This window comes from Mustela putorius, unplaced genomic scaffold (genome assembly GCF_011764305.1).
Source record: "Mustela putorius furo isolate JIRA1106 unplaced genomic scaffold, ASM1176430v1.1 tig00003854_pilon_pilon_pilon, whole genome shotgun sequence".
Lineage (NCBI taxonomy): Eukaryota > Metazoa > Chordata > Mammalia > Carnivora > Mustelidae > Mustela > Mustela putorius.
The window spans coordinates 2,223,900-2,248,300 of NW_025422006.1; the positions used below are offsets into that span (position 1 = coordinate 2,223,900).

Consider the following 24,401-nt stretch of genomic DNA (forward strand, 5'->3'; position numbering starts at 1 on the left):
GGACCCTGGGATCATGACCGGAGCTGAAGGCAGAGGCTTTAACCCACTGAGCCACCCAGGCCCCCCTGTTAACTGAGGCTGCTAAAAATGTCCAGCAAGTCTTTTTAAATGTGGGGCAAAATATTACTACATCTAGAATCACTTAGAGGAGTTAGTGAAAATAGTTATGATTTCCTACATACTGCCCATATTCAGGAATGGCAGGAGTGACAGGAAATGGAAGTGAAATAATAAGGTCTTTGGTCCCTCAGGCACTTACTTCTACAAAGGTAAACAAATGACAAAGAAAGGTCAAGCCACCAAGTTGCTGCCTAGTTCTTCTAGGACCCTTCCTACAATCTATCCTCTAAAGGGGACACATTGGTTTTAGGTTTGTTTGCAAACTTCAATGAGACCAATGAATGCCATTACAGACCATCAGAAAGCTTTTGTTTTTCTTTTCCTCCCTCAATAAGACCGAGATGTTTAGTCTCACCACTTTTATTTAACATAGTACAGGAAACAATCAAGAGGGCAGTTAGACAACTTAAAGAAATAAAAGCTATCCAAATCTGCAAGGAAAAAAGAAAATTTTCAATATTTGCAGAGGACATGGTACTCTACATTGAAAACCCCAAGACTCCACCAAAAAACTGCTAGAACTGATGAAGAAATTCAGTAAAGTTGGAAGATACAAGATGAACATAAGAGAAATCTGTTGCATTTCTATACACCAATAATGAAGCAGCAGAAAGAGAAATCCAGAAATCGATCCCATTTACAATTGTACCCAAAATAATAAGATACCCAGGTATAAACCAAACCAAAGAAACACCTGTACTCTGAAAACTATAAAACACTGATCAAAGAAATTAAATATGATACAAAGAAATGGAAAGACATTCCATGCTCATGGATTGGAAGAACCAATATTGTTAAAATGTCTGTATTCCCCAAAGCGATTCACACATTTAATGGAATCCCTATCAAAATACCAAAAACATTTTTTACAGAGCTAGAATAAGCAATCCTAAAATTTGAAAGAAAAGGAAAGTCCATCTTTACCCGCCCCTCTTCTAGTGATTTGAGTTCACTGAGCTTCTGCATATACTCAATGCTGTCTCTGGACATGCGATTCCAGTGGCCAATTTGTCTATTCAAGTATTAGTATCTTACTATTGTAACTTTAGATTCTTTATAGTATGTTTTAATGCCTGCATCAGCTGATATATCCTTGTAGTTTATTTTTTCAATGTTTATTACATATTTGCATTTTCATAAAAAAGTTGGTATCAACTTGTCCAACTCTATAAAATAGTTTGTTGATTTTTTAAAATTAGGATTGCATGCATTTATAAATTTACTTAGGAAGAACTGTTGAGTCATTCTACCCAAGAACTGAGTATGTTTTTCCCCTTATTAGAGTCTATTTTTATGTCTTTCAGGAGTTTATAAATGAATTACAGTCTAAAGTAAAGTGGGGTTTTGTTTAAAAAAAAAAAAAGGAGACATTAAAGTTAAATTCCAAAATTTCCTGTAAATTATTATAAAAATAATCTTTCAGTTAAATTCCTTGCCTGTTTGGCAAGGGACTATGTTAGCAGTGCACACGCTGGCAGGACATTCTTACTCTGAAATATGCGAGACTGAAGAGTAGGAAGACAGAGAATGGCAGAACTTCTGGTGGCACAATTGGAAATCTAGAAAAGAAAACTAAGCCCAGACTGCTGCCTACTGGCCAGGATATGTCTGCAAAGGACTGTGGATTTACTCTCCTTGTACGCACTGGGAAAATCAAAGGCACTAGGGGAAGACACATTGAGGGCCAACAGTGGCTCCATCACTTACTGGTTTTATGACCTTGGATAAAGAGTGTAGGTTCTCTGAACCTCAGCTTCATCACTATGATGGGGAGAAAGATACCCAACTACTATCCTGTATGCTAGAAGAGATGCTCAGAAATGCTCCCTTCTTTTTCATTTATCTTCTTTCCTCTCTCTTATGTGCTCACAGTCACTACTTCATTCTTTATTCCATCTCTAATTTCATTCTCCATTTTTCATTCTTCGTCATTTTTTTTTAAAGATTTATTTGACAGAGAGAGAGAGATCACAGGTAGGCAGAGAGGCAGGCACAGAGAGAGGGGGAAGCAGGCTCCCCGCTGAGCATAGAGCTGGATGCAGGGCTTGATCCCAGGACCCTGAGATCATGACCTGAGCCGAAGGCAGAGGCTTAACCCACTGAGCCACCCAGGTGCCCCTCTTTCATCATTTTTTATCTTTCCCCTTCTCTATAACTTCAGTTCTGCAGTCAGGCATATGCTTTTCTAGTTCCCTTTCACCTCTGTCTTGCAAGGTGTTCAGCACTTTAAATAATCAATCCTGATAGGGAACCATTTAGCCTGTCAGCCCCACAGCCTTCACAGGCACTCCTGCTCCCACTGAGCAAGCTCAGCAGTAAGACACAGATATTTACAGGTGTCTCTTCTAGAGCCATGGCAGAAGGTAAGTCATTCCTGAAAAGTTCCTGCAACCTAATCCAGAGAACATCAAATGTATTCCTGTGCCCACCTTAGTACAAAAACAAATGGTTCTTTTTCATTCCTTTTGCTCATATGATATTTTAGGGTTCTTGCTTTCCACCCTCCCCCAGGAAATTTCTGAACAAAGAAAAAAAAATCCCAGTTTAATATTAGTTCACTAAATACTAATTTACTTGTAATGTATGTGGAACATGGCTCAGGAGTCAGCATAAATTTAAGAAGGTAATGAGTAAGCATTGTCCTGAAGAAACAGAGTAATTGAGAGGAAAATAGTTCTTCTTTTTCTTTTTTAATATTTAAATTGAATTAATTAACATATAATGTATTATTAGTTTCAGAGGTAGAGATCAGTGCTTCATCAGTCTTCTATAATACACAGTACTCATTACATCAGGTGCCCTCCTCCAGTTAGCCCCTCCCCTCCAGCAACCCTGCTTATTTCCTAAGATTAAGAGTCTCTTATGGTTTGTCTCCCTCTCTGATTTCATTTTGTTTTATTTTTTCCTTTCTTCTCCTCTTGCCTTGTTTCTTAAATTCCACATATCAGTGAGATCATATAACAATTGTCTTTCTCTGACTTATTTTGCTTATCATAATATTCTCTAGTTCCATCCATGTCATTGCAAATGGCAAGATTTCTTTTTTTTTTTTTTCTTTTTTTTTGATGGCTGAGTAGTACAGATGAATGGATTAACAAGATGTGCTATATATACACAATGGAATACAGCTCGGCCATCAATAGTTCCTCTCTTGAGTATTTAAATCTGATTGACTCTAAAAACAGTTTAAAGTATGCTTTTATTATAGAACTGTTGAATCACTATACTGTACACTTGAAACTAATATAACACTATATGTTACCTAAACTGGAATTAAAATTAAAAATTCAATAAAATTAAAAATAAAGTATGCTTTTATTATAATTACTGAATGAAAGTATTTCCTGTTTCCAATTTTTCTTGTCAAGAGATTTGGACGTCTATTTTAATACCATTTACTTTACAACTAATATTGATTTGTACATAACCATACTTTCTTTTAAAAATTTTTTAAAAAGCAACTTGAAATTTGCTGCCCGTTTTTAGTACTTGCTAAGACTTTGGATCTAATCTAAACCAGAACTCTAAACATTCTCTCCTGCACAATCATTATTTCATATAAATCAGGTCACCGCTTTGTTATTGTGTCTGACCCCCTCTTCCTGCCCCTACCTAGATCCAAGCTCTGCCTTTCCCTGAGTGTGTCCTGGGGGTCTGAACCTCAGCCCTGTGTCTCCCAGGCTCCTGTGACCTCTGGCTTCAGGTTGGGCTCAGTCAGTGGGAGGCACCAGCAGGAGCCTGGAGGGTGGGCAGACAATGAATTTAGGTATGGGTCTGGAGGTAGCAGTGGTTTCCTAGAGTCACAGCTCATTTCAGGCTTTGTCTCTTTCATAGCTCCAGGCCTCACTGGGCTCTGGTTAACACCTTGTTCTTTTTCCCCTTCCAGCCTCAGTGTTAATGGGTGCCTGCTGTTTGTCATGGGGGGGTGTAGTAGGGGGGGTGGGGGGCTGGGGGGGTGGGAGAACACCTCACTGCCCCTTGTGGTCACCTTAAACTCTGCCTGCACTCAGGACAGTCCCTTCATTAAATTCTTGTCACTTAAACTCTTGAAGGAGCATACTCTCTACTGCCTGTTGACACTACACAAATAAATGGGTATGTTCATGTTTTTCTATGAAAAACTATCCAACTTTTAAAAGATTCCTGTATTTACTATGAACACTAAAAATATGCACTTTTAAATTAATATGCATTAAACTCTAACAATTCTTCTGACAATTGTAGACTGAGATACAAGAAAACTTGAATGACTTCACTGTCATTAATGTATATAAAGAGTCTGGTTATCTAAGATAGTAGGGAGAAATGAAGACCATGGGGAACTGGAGATCCATGTCCTCCTGTCCTTAAATTTCAGAGCACTGAAATTTAAGTGATTATTAAAAAACACTCCTTCCCTCTCTTCCTTTGAAAGATTTTATTTATTTATCAGAGGGAGAGAGAAAGAAAAAAAGAAAGAGCACAAGCAGAGGGAGCGCCAAGCAGAGGGAGAAGCAGGTTTCTCACTGAGCAAGGAGCCAGATGTAGGGACTCAGTTCCAGGACCTGGGTATCATGACCTGAGCTGACAGCAGACACTAAACCTACTGAGCCAGCCAGGCACACTCTTATTGGTTAAATTATTATTACTTTAGGTTTTTGCTGAGCTCCTGTTTATTTCCATGTTTGAGCCTATTGTGATGTCTATTGCACAGGTTGGATAACAGAACACTAAATTTTTGTATTTGAAAATGATAGATACTCGTATCAACCACAAATACAAAAAACAGAGGTATAACCAAAGCCAGCAACAGCAAATTTTCTTTCCTTCCAAAAATAAAGTTTTAAAGTCAAAACATTATTTTTAAAATTCTAATCATTATTTTATGATCTATATTATTTGATTTCTAGAGCTTTTGAAAGTGAAATCTCCCAGACCTCACTTCTCCCACACTTGTCCTCAAGCTTAGGTATAAATTTGCAAAGCAATGCTTCAAAATGTTTTTGGAAAAATATGTTATAATTATATTATACTGCTGTGTAGCACTATAATCGACATGGTGGCATTTCTACTTGCTTTTTACTAATGTTTACATAAAGTACAGAACCCCAAAGAAAATACTCTGATACTCATTCATTTTTTTTAGGGTTTATTGACCACTAACAGTATGCCAGGCACTGTGTTGGTCAATGAAGACAGATAGGAAGAGACAAAATTGAGTAATTTTATAATATTTATATGTTCTGAAATGGTTCATTATTTCACATAGTGCTTTTCTTGGAAAAAGAAATGGTTGCATCATTTTCGGTAATGAAAAATTCTGTGTTCCTTTTGAATCTCTTTGGCAAATTAATGGTTAATTTCTGATTTATGGTGAGGTTCAGTTCACGTATTTCCTAATGATAAATTAGAAATAATGTGGGCCATTAAATTATTTTATTATATAAATAGTATTTTAAAACTTAGGATTTGAATTTTTTAAGAATTTTATTTCTTTATTTGAGAGAGTAACAGCACAAGCAGTGGGAGTGACAGAGAGGGAGGGAGAGACAGACTCTTCGCTGAGCAGGGAGCCAAGATGGGGCTCAATCCCAGGACCCTGAGATCATAACCTGAGCCAAAGACAGATGCTCAACCGACTGAGCCACACAAGCACCCAGGATTTGAATTTTTGTTGTGTATGAATATGTTCACCTGATTTTTAAATCATTATACATGGTTTGGGTGACAAATTATATAGTATAAAATATTTTTTTTCAGTTATGTGCCAAAAAAGAAAAATACTAATTTGAAACCATATTTATTTTAAAGAAGATTTTATCATGAAGACTTCAAAGCTTAAATTATACTAGAGTAGATGATTATAGGTGATTTTCTTCTCATGACAAATCTTTCTGCAAATATATATGGATATATCTATAATGTACACAAAAAACCAAAAAGCACACTGACAACTGTCACTATAGGCCTCAACATTAGCAACTGCTGATCTACACATGGGCCTGTAAGGGTATTTTTAGACACATATTATAATAAAAAGTCAATTCCACCATAAGAGCTGATTGGGAATATATATTTTAATTAAATATTTTCTTTATATTTTAACATTTAAATATTTGTATGTTTAAAGGCTTTATGAACTTGAAGGCAAAGGTAATTCTATTAAGTTAAATATTTTTTTAAAAACTGTTAAAATTAATTCATTTCTAAGTATCACTTTGCTAGCATGCCCCTTTAATACATACGTCAATTAGAACTTTTATTTGCAAGAACTGTCATTTTCAAGAACTGTAAATCCAAACTGCACAACTATGAGGAGAAGGTGGGGGTGTCTGCTTGCTGTGATAGACAAAAGGGAAGGATGGCCAATGTTCATCAAGCTGTACATGCAATTTTCATGACCAATGTTCATGCAAGAAATGTAAGGTTAAAATGAGGATGGCACTGGTTTTGTCCACTTTATGTCTTCTGTTAGACAAAAAACTACTGCCACTGAACATCTTAAAATGATTTAGTATACTCGCATGTGTGGCTCTGTCTCAGTATGTGTCTCACTCTTTCTCTATATATACATGTACACATATATGGAGGAATGCATTTAGATATATATTTAAACAAATACATATCTTTAAATAAATACACATATATATCTAAATATGATACAATTTTGCCTAAAATTTATAATGTAAACAAATGCATTTCAGATGTGGACTTCTCTAGTAAGAAGATCCCAAAGGCCCATCTATTTGCTTTATGACACTCACATTCTACCATGGGGTGGGTACAATGGAAAATAATGTATATTATTTTATATAATATATATTATAAAGCATGTTCATAGCTTTATCAAATTGAAAAGTTAGAGCATATAAGTAGTAATCACTTCAAAATGAAACTTCATCAAAGGCAAGTTCACCAAGGGGATTTCACCAAAGAGAATCAAACCATATTGCTATAAAGGGGGAAGATCACTACTCACTTCTCTCAGTTTTCCTTCCTTTAGTGGAAGCCTAGTGCCACTTTCTTGACTTAATAGAATTAACTTTTCCCCATTGAATCACTTGATATTGTCCTTATAGAGAGTTCAGTTCATATATCACTCTTGTGATTAAGAGCCTATAACTTCCGGTGGTGGGGGCTGGGGAGGGCAAGTGTCCCTGGCAAGCTAAAGTTCCATGACTAGGACATAGGTTTCTCACTGTCCCTAAATTAGAGCAGCAAATCATTTCTGGAGGATGAGCCTTCTCTTGATGCTCCTCCTTTGGGGGAGGGAATGCAAATACAACTAGTATTTGTATAGTATCAGTATATAGTATAGTATATCAGCTCACGTAGTTACAAAGAGAACGTCACATTTGGATGGGACCTTATTCTTGTCTGCTCCCATTCTGCCATGCATCCGCTGGGTATCCTTATCTCCCTTGCTGCATACCTTTGGAAGATGTGTTCCAGGCTCAGCTTTAGCCCACTGCTCAAATTTTGGCACCTCTGCTTAAAAGTTCTTATTTCCACAGATGTCAAGTAGGCCACCTTTCAAATTCTATGTTCACAGTCCTACCCTTTAAATACAAGGAAATCAGATGGAGAAAAACAGTAACCAAGGCTCCCTAGCACTGCCTCAGAACTAGGGACAGAAGTTCACAAACCTGAGGGGCTGTGCTGAGTACAACCGACATGAATGCCAGCCAATATTCCTCTTTCTACCCCATTCATTCAGTAAACCTCAGGGCAGCCCCCTGGACAACTGTCTGCAGCTGCTCCACTTCCTCCTGCCCCAGCCACAGGCATTTTCCTGAAAGCCCCCAACATTGCTGATCATTACTTCATGCTTTCTTTTGTTTATTCATTCATTTATTAGTCATTCAACAAATATTTATTAAACACCTACCTCAAAGGGGATGTGAAACTCAACCAAATTACTGCTCATAAAAAGTCTACATTTTAATGGAGAGGACAGACAACATGCAAGGAAATCTAGGTTAGACTGCGATAGGCAATATGATGAACACTAAGGTTCAATGTGGGGTCAGGAAGAGCTGTCTCTGAAGAGGACATTTTAGGCAGAGACCTGAGAGAAATGAGGAAAAAACCATGAACAAGATGGAGCAAATGGCAAGAGTGGTCACTTCAGTCATCTTTCCTGAAAGGATATGAACTCATTTCCTGATAGGTTGGTTCATCTGTCACCACTCATAGGAAGCCCACAATTTCATTTTGTAGCCCTCCTATACATACTAAACACTAAAATATTTGCTTCCAGGGTAGAATTTTTACTTAGAGAAAACAGGAATGGGGACGCCTGGGTGGCTCAGTTGGTTAGGCAGCTGCCTTCGGCTCAGGTCATGATCCCAGCGTCCTGGGATCGAGTCCCGCATCGGGCTCCTTGCTCCGCGGGGAGCCTGCTTCTCCCTCTGACTCTGCCTTCCACTCTGTCTGCCTGTGCTCGCTCTTGCTCTCTCTCTCTCTGACAAATAAATAAATAAAATCTTAAAAAAAAAAAAAGAAAACAGGAATGGAATTAAATTTTAAACTTTTGGTTAAAACTATGCCTTTTAAAATTCTGATTTAATAGAAAAGTATTCATATTTTTGCCTTTATTCTTACAATGAAGTGTGAATTGCTTCAAAAGTTCACACTTTTAAGAATGAGAATCATTCTGTGATCCCTCAACTTGCTGTAAAACACAATGCCTAATTTGGGTGAAGTAAGCTGTTTCAATATTTGTTGTAGCTTTACATTTATCTAAACCGGCTTCAATTATTTTAAGGCCAATAATGATATAAATGCAATAAAATAATACTTATTTCTACACAGCCTTCCAGCACAGATTACCCAGACCACAAAAGCATTTTTCTGCTAGGTTTCTGTCCTTCCTAAAAAGTTCTTCATTTAACATTTTTAAATGCCTTCTGGATATAAAGAGCTTTTAGGTGTAAGAATAAAAATAGCCTTTCATATGTGAAAATGCAGATTTTTGATCTTCCTGTTAGCATTCACAAACCACCAGATAGATTCATTTAGAATCATAAAGTATGATTTGAGGTGTCATGTTAAAGAACACAGCCCTAATGTATTTCTTAGTAGTATCTCACCTAGTAAAAAAAGCCACTTTTGGGGAGGGTCAATGTATACATGAGGATTTTTGGAGAAAATGAACCATGCAAATTAGGAATAAGAAACCACATCTCCATTTGGTCCTTACTGCCTATTCCAAGGAATGGGGTTCCAAATTATAATGCTTTCACACAGAAGAACAAAGGAAAATGCAGTGTGAGGTAGTGAATAGAGATTATTACACAAAGAAATGGGCACTGTTGTAAAGACATTTTTAAATGCAATGTTTTCTTCTTTCGCCTACATTATTTTCTGCTCCCTGAGTCCCTACTTTCTTACTCCCTAATGATTGCTGCTCTTATTTTCTGATGAGATTGCTCCACGTGTCCATGGATACATAGTCAGAACTACTGACCAAGCTCTCAATGACTTCTGGATCAAGTGACTGATGGTAGAGCTCTCATGCCAATTACTGTAAACAAACTAATATCAGGCCTCAGAGTAATGATCACACAGTCAGTTAAGAGTCATCTTTCACTTACCTGGTTTTGTAGCTTACATGAGTTATTTAGCCCAGACCTTAATAAAAGTCTATCCTCTGACCCTGATCTCTGAGCCTCCTGCACCTTCACAGTGTGCCTGCTGCAGCCAGCCGCACTTCCAACTGCTGTTTGGAAAGAGTTCAACCCCAGCCTCTATCTCAGGCACAAAGAGAGTTGATCAAAAACAGGTTTAAGTCAATGCTAGAGGGAGCTCAGAGTGAATTTTGTCTGCAGCATCTAGTATGTGGTTCCTTTTTCTAAAGGAAAGGTTACTTAAAAAAATCTTCTCGGGGCACCTGGGTGGCTCAGAGGGTTAAGGCCTCTGCTTTCAGCTCAGGTCATGATCCCAGAGTCCTGGGATCGAGCCCTGCACTGGGCTCCCTGCTCAGCGGGGAGCCTGCTTTCCTTCCTCTCTCTCTGCCTACTTGTGATCACTGTCTGTCAAATAAATTAAAAACAAAAACAAAAACAAAAACAAAAAACAAACAAAAAAAACCCTTCTCCTATTGGAAGTTTCATTCAGTTCTATTACTTTCAATTATTTCTCCTTCTTTATTCATTTCTTTACATCTGAGCCATTAGTTTTGGGTTCTTCCCTCAGTGACTATGTTAAAAACTGATAAATGTATTTTGTCTCCCCTATTTTCTTGCTCTGCACCCTCCCCTGTGTGACATCATCTTTGTACCCAACGGCACAGCTCATTACATGTGACAAACAACTTTTGTGGAATTTTCTGACAACCCAAAGTGTGCTGCCCTCATGAAAAATACGGTGATAATCTAGGTAAAATTAGTACTGTAGTTGGTTATGACTTCCTTCTGTTATCTTAGCCCTTTTCCCCCAGGCAGTGTTTCTGGACATCTTGGTTGTTTTCTATTTTACTCTGAGTAACCAAATGTCCTAAATTGCAATTGCTTCAAGGATAAGTAATCTTATTTTGATTTTGCACAAATCAATACTGTATTGCATCATAAAAAGTTGCCCTAAATCACGGACTATAGATAAACTTTAAGCACGCACAAACATTTAATCATTGGAAGCCAAATTTCAAGGTCTTTTCGGAGCAATATAAATTCAGCAAAGTATTTTTCTGGCTATTGGTATGTGTTGTATATCCTTCAATTGCTGTTCTTAGAAAATTGTGCTACTTTGATGTTTAGGATGAGGAGACCTAATAAGGCAAAAGAACAAATATCTCCTTTGTAACAATTCTGACAGTTAAGCATTATGATAGTTGGTACATTTTAAAAAAAATATTTAGTCTTTCTTTAATTTTAAAGTTATTTAAATAGTTCTCTCCTAGAATATTCCCACTTGACATGATATGTGGAAGGCAGCATAGATGTAGGTTTGACTGGCCATCACTGTCCTTTGTTTCCAGCACCTGGGCTTGCCTTTTTACAAGTTTTATCTCACAAGAGCCATAAAATGGCTGCATTTTATGGATTGGGGAAACTGCAGTGTAGAGTCCCATGTCTATGTCAGAGAGCTAATACCCAAAGGAGTGTGAGTTCAGAGTCTGGATCTCCCTGGGTCCAAACTCACAAACCCCAACTTCACATGGTGAACTATAGAATGCCACCAAGAATATACCCTGTAAAAGAAAGGTGAGGATGGTGTGCCAGTATTCACATTCTGCTCCTGACCCTGTGGGAGAAAACTCAAGTAGGAAGGGTCTTCAGGGGTCACAGCCTGCCTCTTTGAATTTCTGCCTGAAGCCACTCTGTTTGGCCTTTCCAGATTCTGAAACTGGTCCAGCATCAGGCCGCCTTGATCATTCTGTCAACATGCCCTGATCTTCCCTTAGCAGTCCCATGGTTTTACAGATTAATTTTATATGGAGAAAGGCAAGCAAAATATAAACAAGGCCTTAACTAGGTACAGTGTGGGCAGCTGCTGAGATTGTAAATCAAAAACCTCCTAGCCTGAGGCAGATGAGGGCTAGAAGCAAGGTTCCAGAATCTTCCAGATACCCTGTATTGGTTTCTTCTGACGCTACTAGATTTTTTCAATGAATATCTGATTCAAAAGACATCTTCTTAGTGCTTCTGGCCCCATGACACCAACCCTCCTGAGTATTTTCCACGTCAGCCCCCTGGAAACCTTACCCTTGCTCCTCACTCCTCCTTGATAGTTCTCTTTGACAGTTGAATTCTCCTGATGTGCATTCTAGCTGGGAGTTTCTAGGGACCCTGTCCTTCAGAGAAGGTCAGTTTCATCTGTGAAGCTATTTCCTCCACTTCATGTTTGTAATGGCTTTAGGTCACCAAGGACAATGCCATCTTATTCTGGAGCGTATGTCAGACTCTCTTTCCTCCACGAGCCAGAAGCAAACTCCTGTTACTTCTGATTTTATTTCTTTGGGTGACCCCCTAAGTTTCTGTCCCTTTCTGGGAGCTTTCAGGGAGTGTACCATCTGTAAAGCAGAGGTGATGCGTACACCTAGGTCTAAATATTCGGAATTTAGTTCTCTGGCCATCTCCCCAGGTTCTCCTTGATGACTCATTACTCAGATGCTGTCAGAGGAAACTTCCCAGAGTCTTTTAATCACGCCCCTCAAAGCACATGTCAGTTTGTACAGACTGAGAAAGAAAAATGGTACCCCTGACAGCCCAGACCTGGTACTGTCAGGCCGCAGTGTGCTCCTGTGGAACATAAACTATTTCACAGATCACCACCATAGACTGCTCTATAATCAGGTCAGAACACAGACAAAGATGTGAACATTGTCCAAGCTGCAGAAATGACCAAGCACCCCCCATGCTGACCAATATGAGTGCTGCTGCTTCTTTACTATTTACCCCTTACAGCTGCTTATTAGTTCTTCCCACCCTCTACATAAGACTTAAAATATCCAATCATGGAATTATTCCCACTTTCTGACAGCATCCAATCCAGATGATCTTTGAAACTTCTCCCAAATTATCTAACACATGTCCATATCCTATAAACCTCCTCTAATATCCTCTTTCTGAGACACCCCATGGCTCCCATGGTGTGTGTCTCCTTTGGTGCAACAAGTTGATGAAGACCACTTTTTTGACGATAGGTATGTTCCTGTGGGCTTCAACTGGAGGACACTAATATTAGAATGATAAGATAACAAATATCTAATGCTTAGTTAGCATTTTCTATGTGTACTGTTCTACTCTTTGTACACATTAACCCTTTATAAGCCTTGTTACACACTATGACATGGCTACTACTATTACTTCCCTCTGTATACGAGGAAACTGAAGGACAGGGAGGTTGAATAAGTGGCTGTTCTGTTTCCCAGAAGAGCAACATTCCCTTGCAAGTTTGGGCAGTCTGCAAAACAGACCAAGAAAACACTTCGTTTCCCTCTTATCTGGAGGACCATCATGACTGAAGACTAGGCTAGATCCCTAGGTCTGGGTACTTGCTTATTTTAAGCCAAAACCTCAAGGGTTAGGGAAAAAGAATGGAAGACTGAGCTCATTTCTGAAGAATTTTTATTTTCTTCACTGCAAAAGTATCTCTTGCCAAGAACAGTGAGTTTATATTGGCTTTAATGTTTATTCCCCATTATATTTCTCCATATAGCTGGTGATATTTGAGTGATTACTATATGATAGACATGGTTTCTATGTTTACTAGTTAACAGAATTAATCTCTCAGCCCTTGTCTCAATTTCTCAACAACTCTCCCCCCACCTTTTTTTTTTTTTTTTAAGATTTTATTTATTTATTTGGCAGACAGAGATCACAAGTAGGCAGAGACACAGGCAGAGAGGAGGCAGAGAGGAGGGAGCAGGCCCCCTGCCAAGCAGAGAGCCCGATGTGGGGCTCGATCCCAGGACCCTGAGATCATGACCTGAGCTGAAGGCAGAGGATTAACCCACTGAGCCACCCAGGCGCCCCTCCCCCCACCTTTTTAAAAAAATTTGTCTGAGAGAGTATGAGGGGGAGAAAGAGCACAGGGTGGGGGGCAGGCTCCCTGCTGAGCAAGGAGCCCAATGTGGGGACTCAAACCCAGGACTCTGGGATCATGTCCTGAACTCAAGGCAGATGCTTAACCAACTGGGCCACCCAGGCGTCCCTCTGAACAACTTTTGCCGCAGTTGATCACTGATCACTCCCTCCTTGAAACAAAAACCACACCTCCTGTTTCTCCTCCTCCTTCACTAATCAATCCAGCTCAGTCTCCTTTGCCTCCTCTGCTCCCTGACTATTTCACATTCCTGGGAGAAGCCCTGGCTCATATCACAATTATCTTCTCTTCTCCATCTGCACTCATTTCATAGGGAATCTTGTCCAATCTCATAATTTCAAATACCACCTATGTAACTGATGACTTCAAATTTATATTTCTACCCCAGACTTATCATACTGTCTACTTGACATATCTACCTAGATATCCATAAACACCCCAAGCTAATATGTGAAAACTACAATTCCTTGTTCTCACCCCACTGGGTCCCATTCTTATCCATCAAATCTGCTTGTCCTGGAGGTTTTCCCATCCCCGTAAGTGGCACCACCATGCCGTGCTCAAGCCACAAAGCAAGGATTACCTCTTACTCTTCCCTTTTTCTCACACCCTGTTATCCAGTCCATCAGAAAATCACTTTCAGCTCTAAATTCCAACCATTTCCTGAATCCAACCACTTTTCACCACTTCCATTGCGATCACTTTCCTCCAAACCCCCATTTTTTGCCTCGATTTGTGCTGCAGCCTCCTAATTGCTCCCCTACAACATCTTCTTTTCTTCTTATGTTGAAATATATTACAAACATAGTAAAGTGCACAAATCTTAAGTGTACAGAAAAAAAATTTCTACATGTTTATGCCTGCATAATTACCACCTAGATCAATATATAGAACATTTCTAGCCCCAGGAGGCTTCCTCCTGCCTCTCTCTCCCACTGTTAAAGACAAAAGTTATCCAGACCTTTCCCTCATAAATTAGTTTTGCCCATGTTAATGCTTCCTATGTATGGGATCATGCAGTATGTATTCTTTTGTGTCTTGTTATTCATTCAGTATTATGTCCACATTGTTTTTTCACATTGTTGCTTGTAGCAATAATTCAATTTTTTTCCAAGCATTTTTCCATTATATAAAACCATGATTTATTCATCTGTTCTACTGTTGATGGATATTTGGATTGGTTCCAGTTTGGGTCTATTATGATAATTGCTTCTATGAGTGGTAAATATACATGCTAATCTCTGATTAAATACAAGATATCATTAAAAGCCAGACTGATCCTGCTAAAATGCCAATTCACACAAATTCCTGTTCACAATCCTCCAGTAGCTTCCCATCTTCCTCAGAGTAAATGCTACAGTTCCAGCAAGGGCCTATAAGACTTTGTACTCAATTGTGATCTATTCTTTAAAAGCACTGACAATGGAGTGCATTACAAAAAAAGAATTACAGGGGCGCCTGGATGGCTTAGTCAGTGAAGCATCTGACGCTTGACTTTTGGCTCAGGTCATTGTCTTCAGTTGTGGACTGTGCCCTGCATTGGGCTGTGTGCTCAGCGCTGAGATGGCGGAGATTCTCTCTCCTTCTCCTTTTGTCCCTCCCCCTGCTCTTGCTCTCTCTCTCTCTGTAAACAAAGAAAGAAAGAGAGAAAGGGAGAAAGAAGGAAGAACAGAGAGAGAAAGAAAGAATTATGTGTCCTTCTAGTGCTACTGAATCAGAACCTGCTCTTAACAAATCCCTCAGTTCAAAGACATGCATACTGAGACTTGTGAAGCACTGCCCTTAGTGATCTGTCCCCTCACCACAACTTCTCTGACCTTGTCTTCTACTACTCTTTCCCTTGCTCACTCTACTCTGGCCACACCAGTCACTTTGCTGATACCCCAGACATGCTCATAACTGCAAGGTTGTATGGAAAGGACCTGGTCAGCAGGTTCTTCGGACATGACAAATGATACAGATACAAATACATAGATACAGATGTGGAGACAGAGATAGAGATATAGCTACCTCCATGCATCTATATATGTGTGATAGGCTGAGGGAAAGTATTTTATATGTATTTACATGATATACAGTGTATGTGTGCGTGTGTGTGTATCAGACACATACATAACTCTACATGTTGTTACTGAGCACTTGAAGTATGACCAGTGTATCTGAGAAACTGAATCTTTAATTTTATTTAATTTTAATTAATTTCAAGTTAAATACAAACATATTGCTGGTTGCTACCATAATGTATAGCACACCTCTAAGTAACTCTGGATGTCTGGCAGGTAAGACAATTTTCAAAACTGACTTTTGTGTTATATTTTCCCTCTAAGTAATTTTCACAACAAATGAAATTCACTTATTCCTGGGTATTATATAGTATTTATAATATTATGAATAGTTTTTGTAATGGTTTCTGGCCACATAGAAATTTTTTAAAATTTTTATGTTGACCTTATATTCAGCCATCCTGCTTAAATTATCTTGTTGATTTTAGTTATTTTCCAATTAAAAAAAATTAGTTATTTTCCAATTTATTTTCTTAAATTCTTATAGATACTTGTTTTCCATCCTACTTTTATGGCACTATGATTTAAAAAAATGGTCTATGAGATTTCTGCCTTGGGAATTTATTAAGATATTTTATTGTGGTAAACGCAATGTTCCCTGAATATTTACAAAGAGTATTTTTCTATGTTTATTGGGTTATACACATACACACATAATTAACTTGTTAATTTAATTGCTCAAATCCTCAATATTTCTACATTTTCTATCAGAGCTATCAATTTCTGAAAGAGTTGGTTAAATCCTACCATTATTATTTATAATTTGTAAAATTGTCTTTGTTTTTCCCAACACTTTTGCTTTATATGTTCTAATGCTATACTGTCTAATGTATAAAAGGTTCTGAACTGCTACAGCTTCTTGCTTATTTGTAGAGCTTTCATCACTGTTGAGGTGTGCAGTTCACTCAGTTTTCACAGCCTATGACCTCTTGCAGCCACTTGCCCCTCCCCCTTTGAGGACAGTCATGATCCTGACTTCCTACAGCATAGATTAGTTTTGAATCTGATTTTGATCTTTGTGTCACTGGAATCCTATGGTTTGTACTGTTCTGTGTCTGCCTCCTTTTGTTCAACATTATAACTGTAGGACTGACTGATATCACGTGCAATGCTCTCACTCTCTCTGTAGTTTACCCCAGAGGGACCTAAAAGCCAGCTAGAGAAACCATGCAGCAGTTTCCCTTGTAGACAAATCCAGGAACAGAGAAAGAAGTTTCTAATCACACAGACTACAGTTTTTCTGTGTCTCATATTACCTCAATTTCAGATTCCAGGTATTTTCTTTCTGTACCTTGGTCTCTCTCTGTTAATGTTCTCGATTGCTCTCATCTGTCCGGGGCAGCCCTTAGTTGCTTGTTCATATATGCGATGAAGAAGTAAGTTAATCAGTTGGCATGAATTTCCTCTGAATCTGTGGGCTTCGTAGAATGGATGACACGTGCCAACACAAGAGCTGCTCTTTAGGGTGGCTGAGCAAGGAGCAGGCTTAAGAACCCCACAACTGCTTTGGGATGGAGCATAGTGTCATACTCCAGACTGAATGAACCGACTTTTTAAAAAAATGTCTTCCTTGTCTGTCTGTTACTGAAGTCCATAATTGCCTCAGTAACATCTCTTCTATCTCTGATCCCAGCCCCAAGAAAAGGAGCTTCCTCCAAGAAATTTTCCACTTTGGAGAAAATTTGACTAGGGGCAAACACTGCTACTTCTCTCTCTGTGTTGCAGGGTATGGATAACCTTTATAGTTACATTTATAGGTAGTTATTAATTAATTCCCCAAGCTTGAAGCTTTTCCAGCATTCTTATAGGTAGAAATGTCCTCCCCTGAGTCTGTTTTAGGTTGTAGTTTCTTCTTTTCTGGTTCTACCATCATTCTGATTCCATCTGCACTCTACTCTTTCAGAAATTCCTCAAAATTTCTTGTTTGTTGATGGCACCCTTCCTTGTTTCCAGACACCATTATGGATGTATTTTTTTTAAATGTTACTAGTTTATTTTTATATAGATAACCATAAAGAAAAAAAAAGTCCATAATCTTACTACCTGGTAATCCGTACTTCTGTTTCTCCATTTAATTATTATAATTCTTTCATTATAAAATAAACAAAATAAATTAATAAACTAATAAAACTCAATATACATTTATGATAAAAAACTCTCTACAAAATGGGTACAGATGAAATTTACTTCAACATAATAAAGGCCACATATGACCAACACACAGCTAATATCAGACTCAACAATGAAAAGCTATGAGCTTTTTCTTTAAGATCAGGAAGAAGACAAGGATGACAAGCATTCTTGCCACTTTTATTCAACATAGTATTAGAAGTCCTAGCCACAACAATTAGGCAAGGAAAAACAATAAAACACATCCAAATTGGAAAGGAAAAAGTAAAACTGTCACTATTTGCAGATGACATGACACTATATATTTAAAAAAAAAAAAAACTAAGAAAACCCCTAAGACTCCACCCTTAACCTATTAGAATAAATAAATTCAGTAAAGTTGTAGGATACAAAATTAATATACAGAATTTGTTGCATTTCTATACACTAATAATAAACTATCAGAAGTAGAAATTAAGAAAACAATCCATTTACAATTACATCAGAAAGAGTAAAATACCTAGGAATAAATTTAATTTATTTAATTTAATTTAAATTTAATTTAAACAACCAAGGAGGTAAAACCTATGTGCTAAAGACCTGGATGAAAGAAATTGGAGATAACATAAAATAAATGGAAAGATATCCTATGCTAATGGATTGGAAGAATTAATAGTGTTAAAAATGTCCAAATCACTCAAACCTGTTTACAGATTCAGTACAATCCCTATCAGAATACCAAAGACATGAAATGTGCTACATTTTTTAAAAAAGATTTTATCCATTTAGGGGCGCCTGGGTTGGCTCAGTGGGTTAAGTCTCTGCCTTTGGCTCAGGTCATGATCCCCAGGGTCCTGGGATCGAGCCCCGCATCAGGCTCTCTGCTCAGCGGGGAGCCTGCTTCCTCCTTTCTCTCTCTCTGCCTGCCTCTCTGCCTACTTGAGATCTCTGTCAAATAAATAAAATCTCTAAAAAAAAGATTTTATCCATTTATTTGATAGACAGAGAGAGATCACAAGTAGGCAGAGAGGCAGGCAGAGAGAGAAGGGGAAGCAGGCTCCCTGCCGAGCAGAAAGCCTGATGCGGAGCTCCATCCCAGGACTCTGTGACCATGACCTGAGCTGAAGGCAGAGGCCCAACCCACTGAGCCACCCAGGCGACCCTCTGTGCTACATTTTAAGTTAACCTAATTGCTATCATACACTATATAAAATTCTGTATCATGCTTTTTAAATTTGACACTGTGCCTGCACTTTCCAGTGTTGTGGATAGCCTTTACAATGTGGACAGTCATTGTTAAGGCTGCAGAATATTTCATTATATGAATATTCTATTACCCACTTATCCACTGCACTCTTGTTGGGCATGAAAACAAGTATCTAGCTTTCCAGACAGCTCAAGTTCAGATTCAGTCTGAAATGGAGCTTGGGGGCTATATTTTTCTTTCTTTATAAAAATTAGGTTTGAATAAGTTAACATGTGCACATGATACAAAATTCTGAAATAAGGAGAGAGTATATAGTGAAAACTTCCTTCCACCCCTGTCCCCAGCCATCTAGTTTATCTCCTCAGATGTAATCACTGTTAGTAGTTTCTCAAAGTTTCCAAAGGCAGTCCACAGAGTCAGGTATATATGACTATGAACACTATGAACACATGAATACTATGAACACATATGTGTGTGTGTGTGTGTGTGTGTGCATGCAGTGGTAGCATGTTATACATTCTTCTATGCCTTGTTTCTTTCCATTTAACAATATATCTTATAGGTTTTTTCATACCAGAAGATGTATCTTCATAGGGAAAGTAATGATACTGATGATGACAAGAACAGAAATAATAACTAGTTTTTATTAAGTAATGCTACTTCTCAAAAGTGGAATTGCTAGACCAAAAGGTAGGTGCATTTAAAAAAAATATTTATTTATTTTAGAGGTGGGGGAGAGAAAGAGAGAATGCATGAGTGGGGCGAAGGGCAGTGGAAGAGGGAGACAAGTAGACTCCCAGCTGAGTGGGAAGCCTGGTGCCAAAATCAAGAGTTGGACACTCAACTGACTGAGACACCCAGGTACCCCAAAGGGTAGATGCATTAAAAAAAATTTTTTTTTATAGTTCTTTTTAAAAATTTTTTTTAATTTAATTTTTTATTTTTTATAAACATATATTTTTATCCCCAGGGTTACAGGTCTGTGAATCGCCAGGTTTACACACTTCACAGCACTCACCAAAGCACATACCCTCCCCAATGTCCATAACCCCACCCCCCTTCTCCCAACCCCCCTCCCCCCAGCAACCCTCAGTTTGTTTTGTGAGATTAAGAGTCACTTATGGTTTGTCTCCCTCCCAATCCCATCTTGTTTCATTGATTCTTCTCCTACCCACTTAAGCCCCCATGTTGCATCACCACTTCCTCATATCAGGGAGATCATATGATAGTTGTCTTTCTCTGATTGACTTATTTCGCTAAGCATGATACGCTCTAGTTCCATCCATGTTGTTGCAAACGGCAAGATTTCATTTCTTTTGATGGCTGCATAGTATTCCATTGTGTATATATACCACATCTTCTTTATCCATTCCTCTGTTGATGGACATCTAGGTTCTTTCCGTAGTTTGGCTATTGTGGACGTTGCTGCTATAAATATTCGGGTGCACGTGCCCCTTCGGATCACTACATTTGTATCTTTAGGGTAAATACCCAGTAGTGCAATTGCTGGGTCATAGGCAGTTCTATTTTCAACATTTTGAGGAACCTCCATGCTGTTTTCCAGAATGGTTGTACCAGCTTGCATTCCCACCAACAGTGTAGGAGGGTTCAGGGAGGCTTAGTTTTATCTTTTTGTTTTACTTCTCTTTTGCTTTGTTTCAATTCCTGAAAATAAGTACTTCACAAATTTTCTGGCTATTATTATAAGAGGTATAAACAATATTACTCCCCATTTTATTTTAACTGTAATGGCATCTCATTAGACTGAAGTTATCTATTTGACAACCTCTTATCTGGAACATGATGAGGAAGTAAGAAGAAATACTTAAAGACAAAAGAACCAAATGACTATAACAAAGCCATATTCTAAAATGCATGCAACATACCCACAGGAGGCCCCTGACTTTCAGTCATAAGAATGTATTAGGAATACATGTATTTTTATTTTATACACAGTTCTAACAAGCTTTGCTCCCTTACTGCCCTTAAGACAATTACAAGCAACAGATCATCGAGAAAGAAAGAGAGGAAGACAAAGAACAGAGAGGGAATCCCAGAGAGACTGGTACTTAGAAGAGGATTTCCTACCACGAATGAGAAATAACTACTTGATACAGGAGGAGACAAAAGACAAATGCAGAGGCCTAGAGCCATTTTGTGAGCTCCAGCAGCACCCCTCATTCAGCAGCACAGGAGACCTAAAGATGATTGTTGTTGTTTTTTTTTTAAACATATTAAGATATTATTTATTTATTTGACAGACAGAGATCACAAGTAGGCAGAGAGACAGGCAGAGATGAGCAGAGAGCCCGATGTGGGGCTCGATCCCAGAACCTTGGGATCATGACCTGAGCCAAGAGCAGAAGCCACTGAGCCACCCAGTCACCCCCTAATGACTATTCTGTGTCTTTACAAAAAGAAGTCGCCTAATGCAAACCTTCTTGGAAAAGGGTATATAACCACTAACTAACTAAATTTATAAATAAGCCACCAAACAACTTTGCTTTGTTATATTCTATTATGAAGGCAACAGCATATTATACTGTATACCAGAGTAAAAGCAGTATATAACTTTTATACAAATGTCTATTAAAATGGTTAGAAATCCTTTATGCAAATTTTTTTGCTTAAAGGAGTATATTTTTAGTCCTCTGGATAATGCTTTTAAATGTGAACACCTGATTCCCTAATATTGCTGAAAACGTAACATTTCTTTTTTTTTGTTGCTGTTGTGTTTGTTTTTTTGTTTTTTTTGGTCTGTTCTCATCGACTGATAAAAATTAAGATGCTAGGCTAATGTCTGGAAGATTCTAACTCCATTTGTAACGAGCTATTACAACATTTAAAGTTCTCTCTATATAGAAGTTATTGATTATTGCTGGGTAAGTTACATTTACAATAAAATAAACATCTTATGAATTAAATAGGTTATATAAAACATTTTTCTATTCCTAAATGAACAGCATAACTTATTATGTGAAAATAAATATTAGGGAAGATAGGCTTTATTGAGAACATTGGATTAACAGTCCAGAGAAGGAGCTCTAGCCTTGCCAAACACTCATTCTACACATTTGTATGTGCCTTTAAATTTTGGAGCTATGGTTTGTTTATCTAAAAGGTAAAAGAAAACTCAGAACATACAGAACTATACATACTGGCAAGTTACTTCATCATTCTTACCAGTTTCCTCTTCTGGAAAAATGGGGATGTTACTAGCATCTGCCAACAGACGGTTACAGGAAGTAAATGACTCAATAGCCATTAGCTTTTGGGAATAATATGTTCATTTCTGTGGAGATTTTGTCTCTTTCCCCTGAAACACATTTTTACTTTCCTATAGGCTTCAAGATGTATAGAAATGTACTTCGGACTGACACAACGTAGAGCTGCTACTGCTCTTCCCATACAAACCTCCTTTCCTCCAACCACCCTAAGCATGTTAAAAAAAAAAAAAAAAGAAAAGAAAGAAAGAAAGAAAAAGAAAAGAAAAGGTGCTCTGTAGACATAATTTCTTTTTAGTCTCCTAAGAAAATAAACTCATGAGGTAGGTACTGTTACTGTGCCCATTTTACAGATGAGAAAACTGAAGCTTAGATACATCCTGACTTGCCTGAGGTCACATGGCTGGGAAGAGAGGGCTGGAGTCCCATCTAGAAAACTGCAGGAGGCCAGGCTGACCAAAGCTGGGAAGGGCTGCAGCAGAAAATGAGGTTGTCCAAGGGCACACCTGGTCTGGAAGACCTGGAAAAGCCGAGCAAGCATTTACGTGTGATGTCACAAAAAGAGAAGCCTTAGAAGTTTTTGAGCAGGGCAGCAACAGGAGCAGAATTGATATTTTTAAAATCAATCTCAAAATTTTATATCTATTTTCTAGGCAAATAATAGCAACTAACTTTTATCTAACCCTTATTAAAGCTGTGCTCTAGACCTCTACATGTATTTGCTCATTTAATCCTTACACAACTCTTTAAAAGGTAGGCACTGTCAAGGTGCCTTCAGCTCAGGTCGTGATCCCAGGGTCCTGGGATTGAGCCCCACATGGGGCTTTCTGCTCGGTGGGGAGCCTGCTTCCTCCTCTCTCTCTGCCTGCCTCTCTGCCTACTTGTGATCTCTGTCAAATAAATGGATAAAATCTTGAAGAAAAAATAAAAAAGGCAGGCACTGTCATTTGTCCATTACAGATGAGAAGACTGAAGCACAGAAAGGTGCAAGAACTCACCAAAATCTAGACAGCTTGCAAGTGATGGAACTCGCCTTCACATGCAGTATGCACCAGAGTGCACAGTAGTAACCTCTGGGCCACAGTGCTTTTGTTAATAGACTTATACCACAGGCTAGACATATAAGGCTATCGCAGGGCCACTGCAGTAGCCATGGTCTGAGGTAATAAGGACTTGGATGCCAGGGGAGGTGACAAGGGTGGAGAAAATGAGAGATTTCAAGAGAAAAGTTGGTGGACTTTCTGAATTAGATACTTGTGGGATTAAGAAGAGGGGTTAGCTGAAAATGAGACCAACATTTTCATTCCCCTGGAAGAATCCCAGAGCCTCTGAGGAATCCAAGGACCTGGCAGAAAGGCTGGTCAGGAGGAAAAGTATACCTCAAGTGCAGGGAAGGTTGAATTCAGCATAGTGCCAGGAATGCTAGGTTGGATGGCTGCAGCTGGCAGCATTGCTCAGTGAGTAGATGGGACTCCAGAAAGAGAGGTGGGGGTCTTCAGCAAAGAGGAACTTCAAACTCAGGAAAACAGAGAAACTCTCTCAGAAAGAGAGAGTGAAAAAAGTGAAAGAATACTCCAACAGGGACAGGAGATAAAGGGTAAAAGGAAGACAAAGGGGCTAACACACAGGAATGGCTGTGGTGCTCCAGTCCCTTGCAATATGCCACATTATTTAGGAAAACAATCTGTAAGTAGCTATACTGCTCCTAAAGACAGAGAAATTGGAGTAAAGATATTTAGGGGTCTTAACACAATCACATAGCAAGTAAGTGACATAACTAGAATTTGAACCTAGTCCATGCAACCCTAAAGTCCGTCTTCTTCCATAAGCAAAAATGTGTGGAAAGGGAAACATGGTTGGGGCAGGTGAGGGCTGGTGGCTGGAGTCTAGGAAAAGATGGCAAGACATGAAGCCCAAGAGGCAAACCAGAATAGGATTTTTTTAAACTATGTCATGTCTAGGAATTAAAGAACCAGTGAAAGGTTTTCAGGAAAGTGATATAAGAATCATTTAAAGATAGGAATATAAATATAAACAAAGATAAAGAGAGAAATATTAAAAAATGGATGGATTAAGGAAGAAACCAGGAACAGAGAATACAGATTGTGATAATACTATATTTTTGTTGATGAATAATGATGGTCTCGGCTG

The 24,401-nt window shown here is 38.5% G+C and overlaps 1 protein-coding gene across 7 annotated transcripts in view; it reads left to right on the forward strand.

The window, feature by feature from the left end:
• PLGRKT (plasminogen receptor with a C-terminal lysine) overlaps nt 1–24,401 on the forward strand; it is a 74,637-nt gene that overhangs the window by 13,334 nt on the left and 36,902 nt on the right. Inside the window, exons 4-5 of one of the 7 annotated variants that reach the window (XM_045065018.1) lie at nt 19,589–19,716; nt 22,370–22,573. The exons of 3 other annotated variants lie outside the window; for them this stretch is intronic. The gene's annotated coding sequence lies outside the window, so the exon portion shown is untranslated. Of the gene's footprint in view, nt 1–19,588; nt 19,717–21,811; nt 21,909–22,369; nt 22,574–24,401 lie in introns of all 7 variants that reach the window. 3 more of the 7 variants (XM_013063380.2, XM_045065017.1, XM_045065019.1) reach the window with 3 other exon arrangements.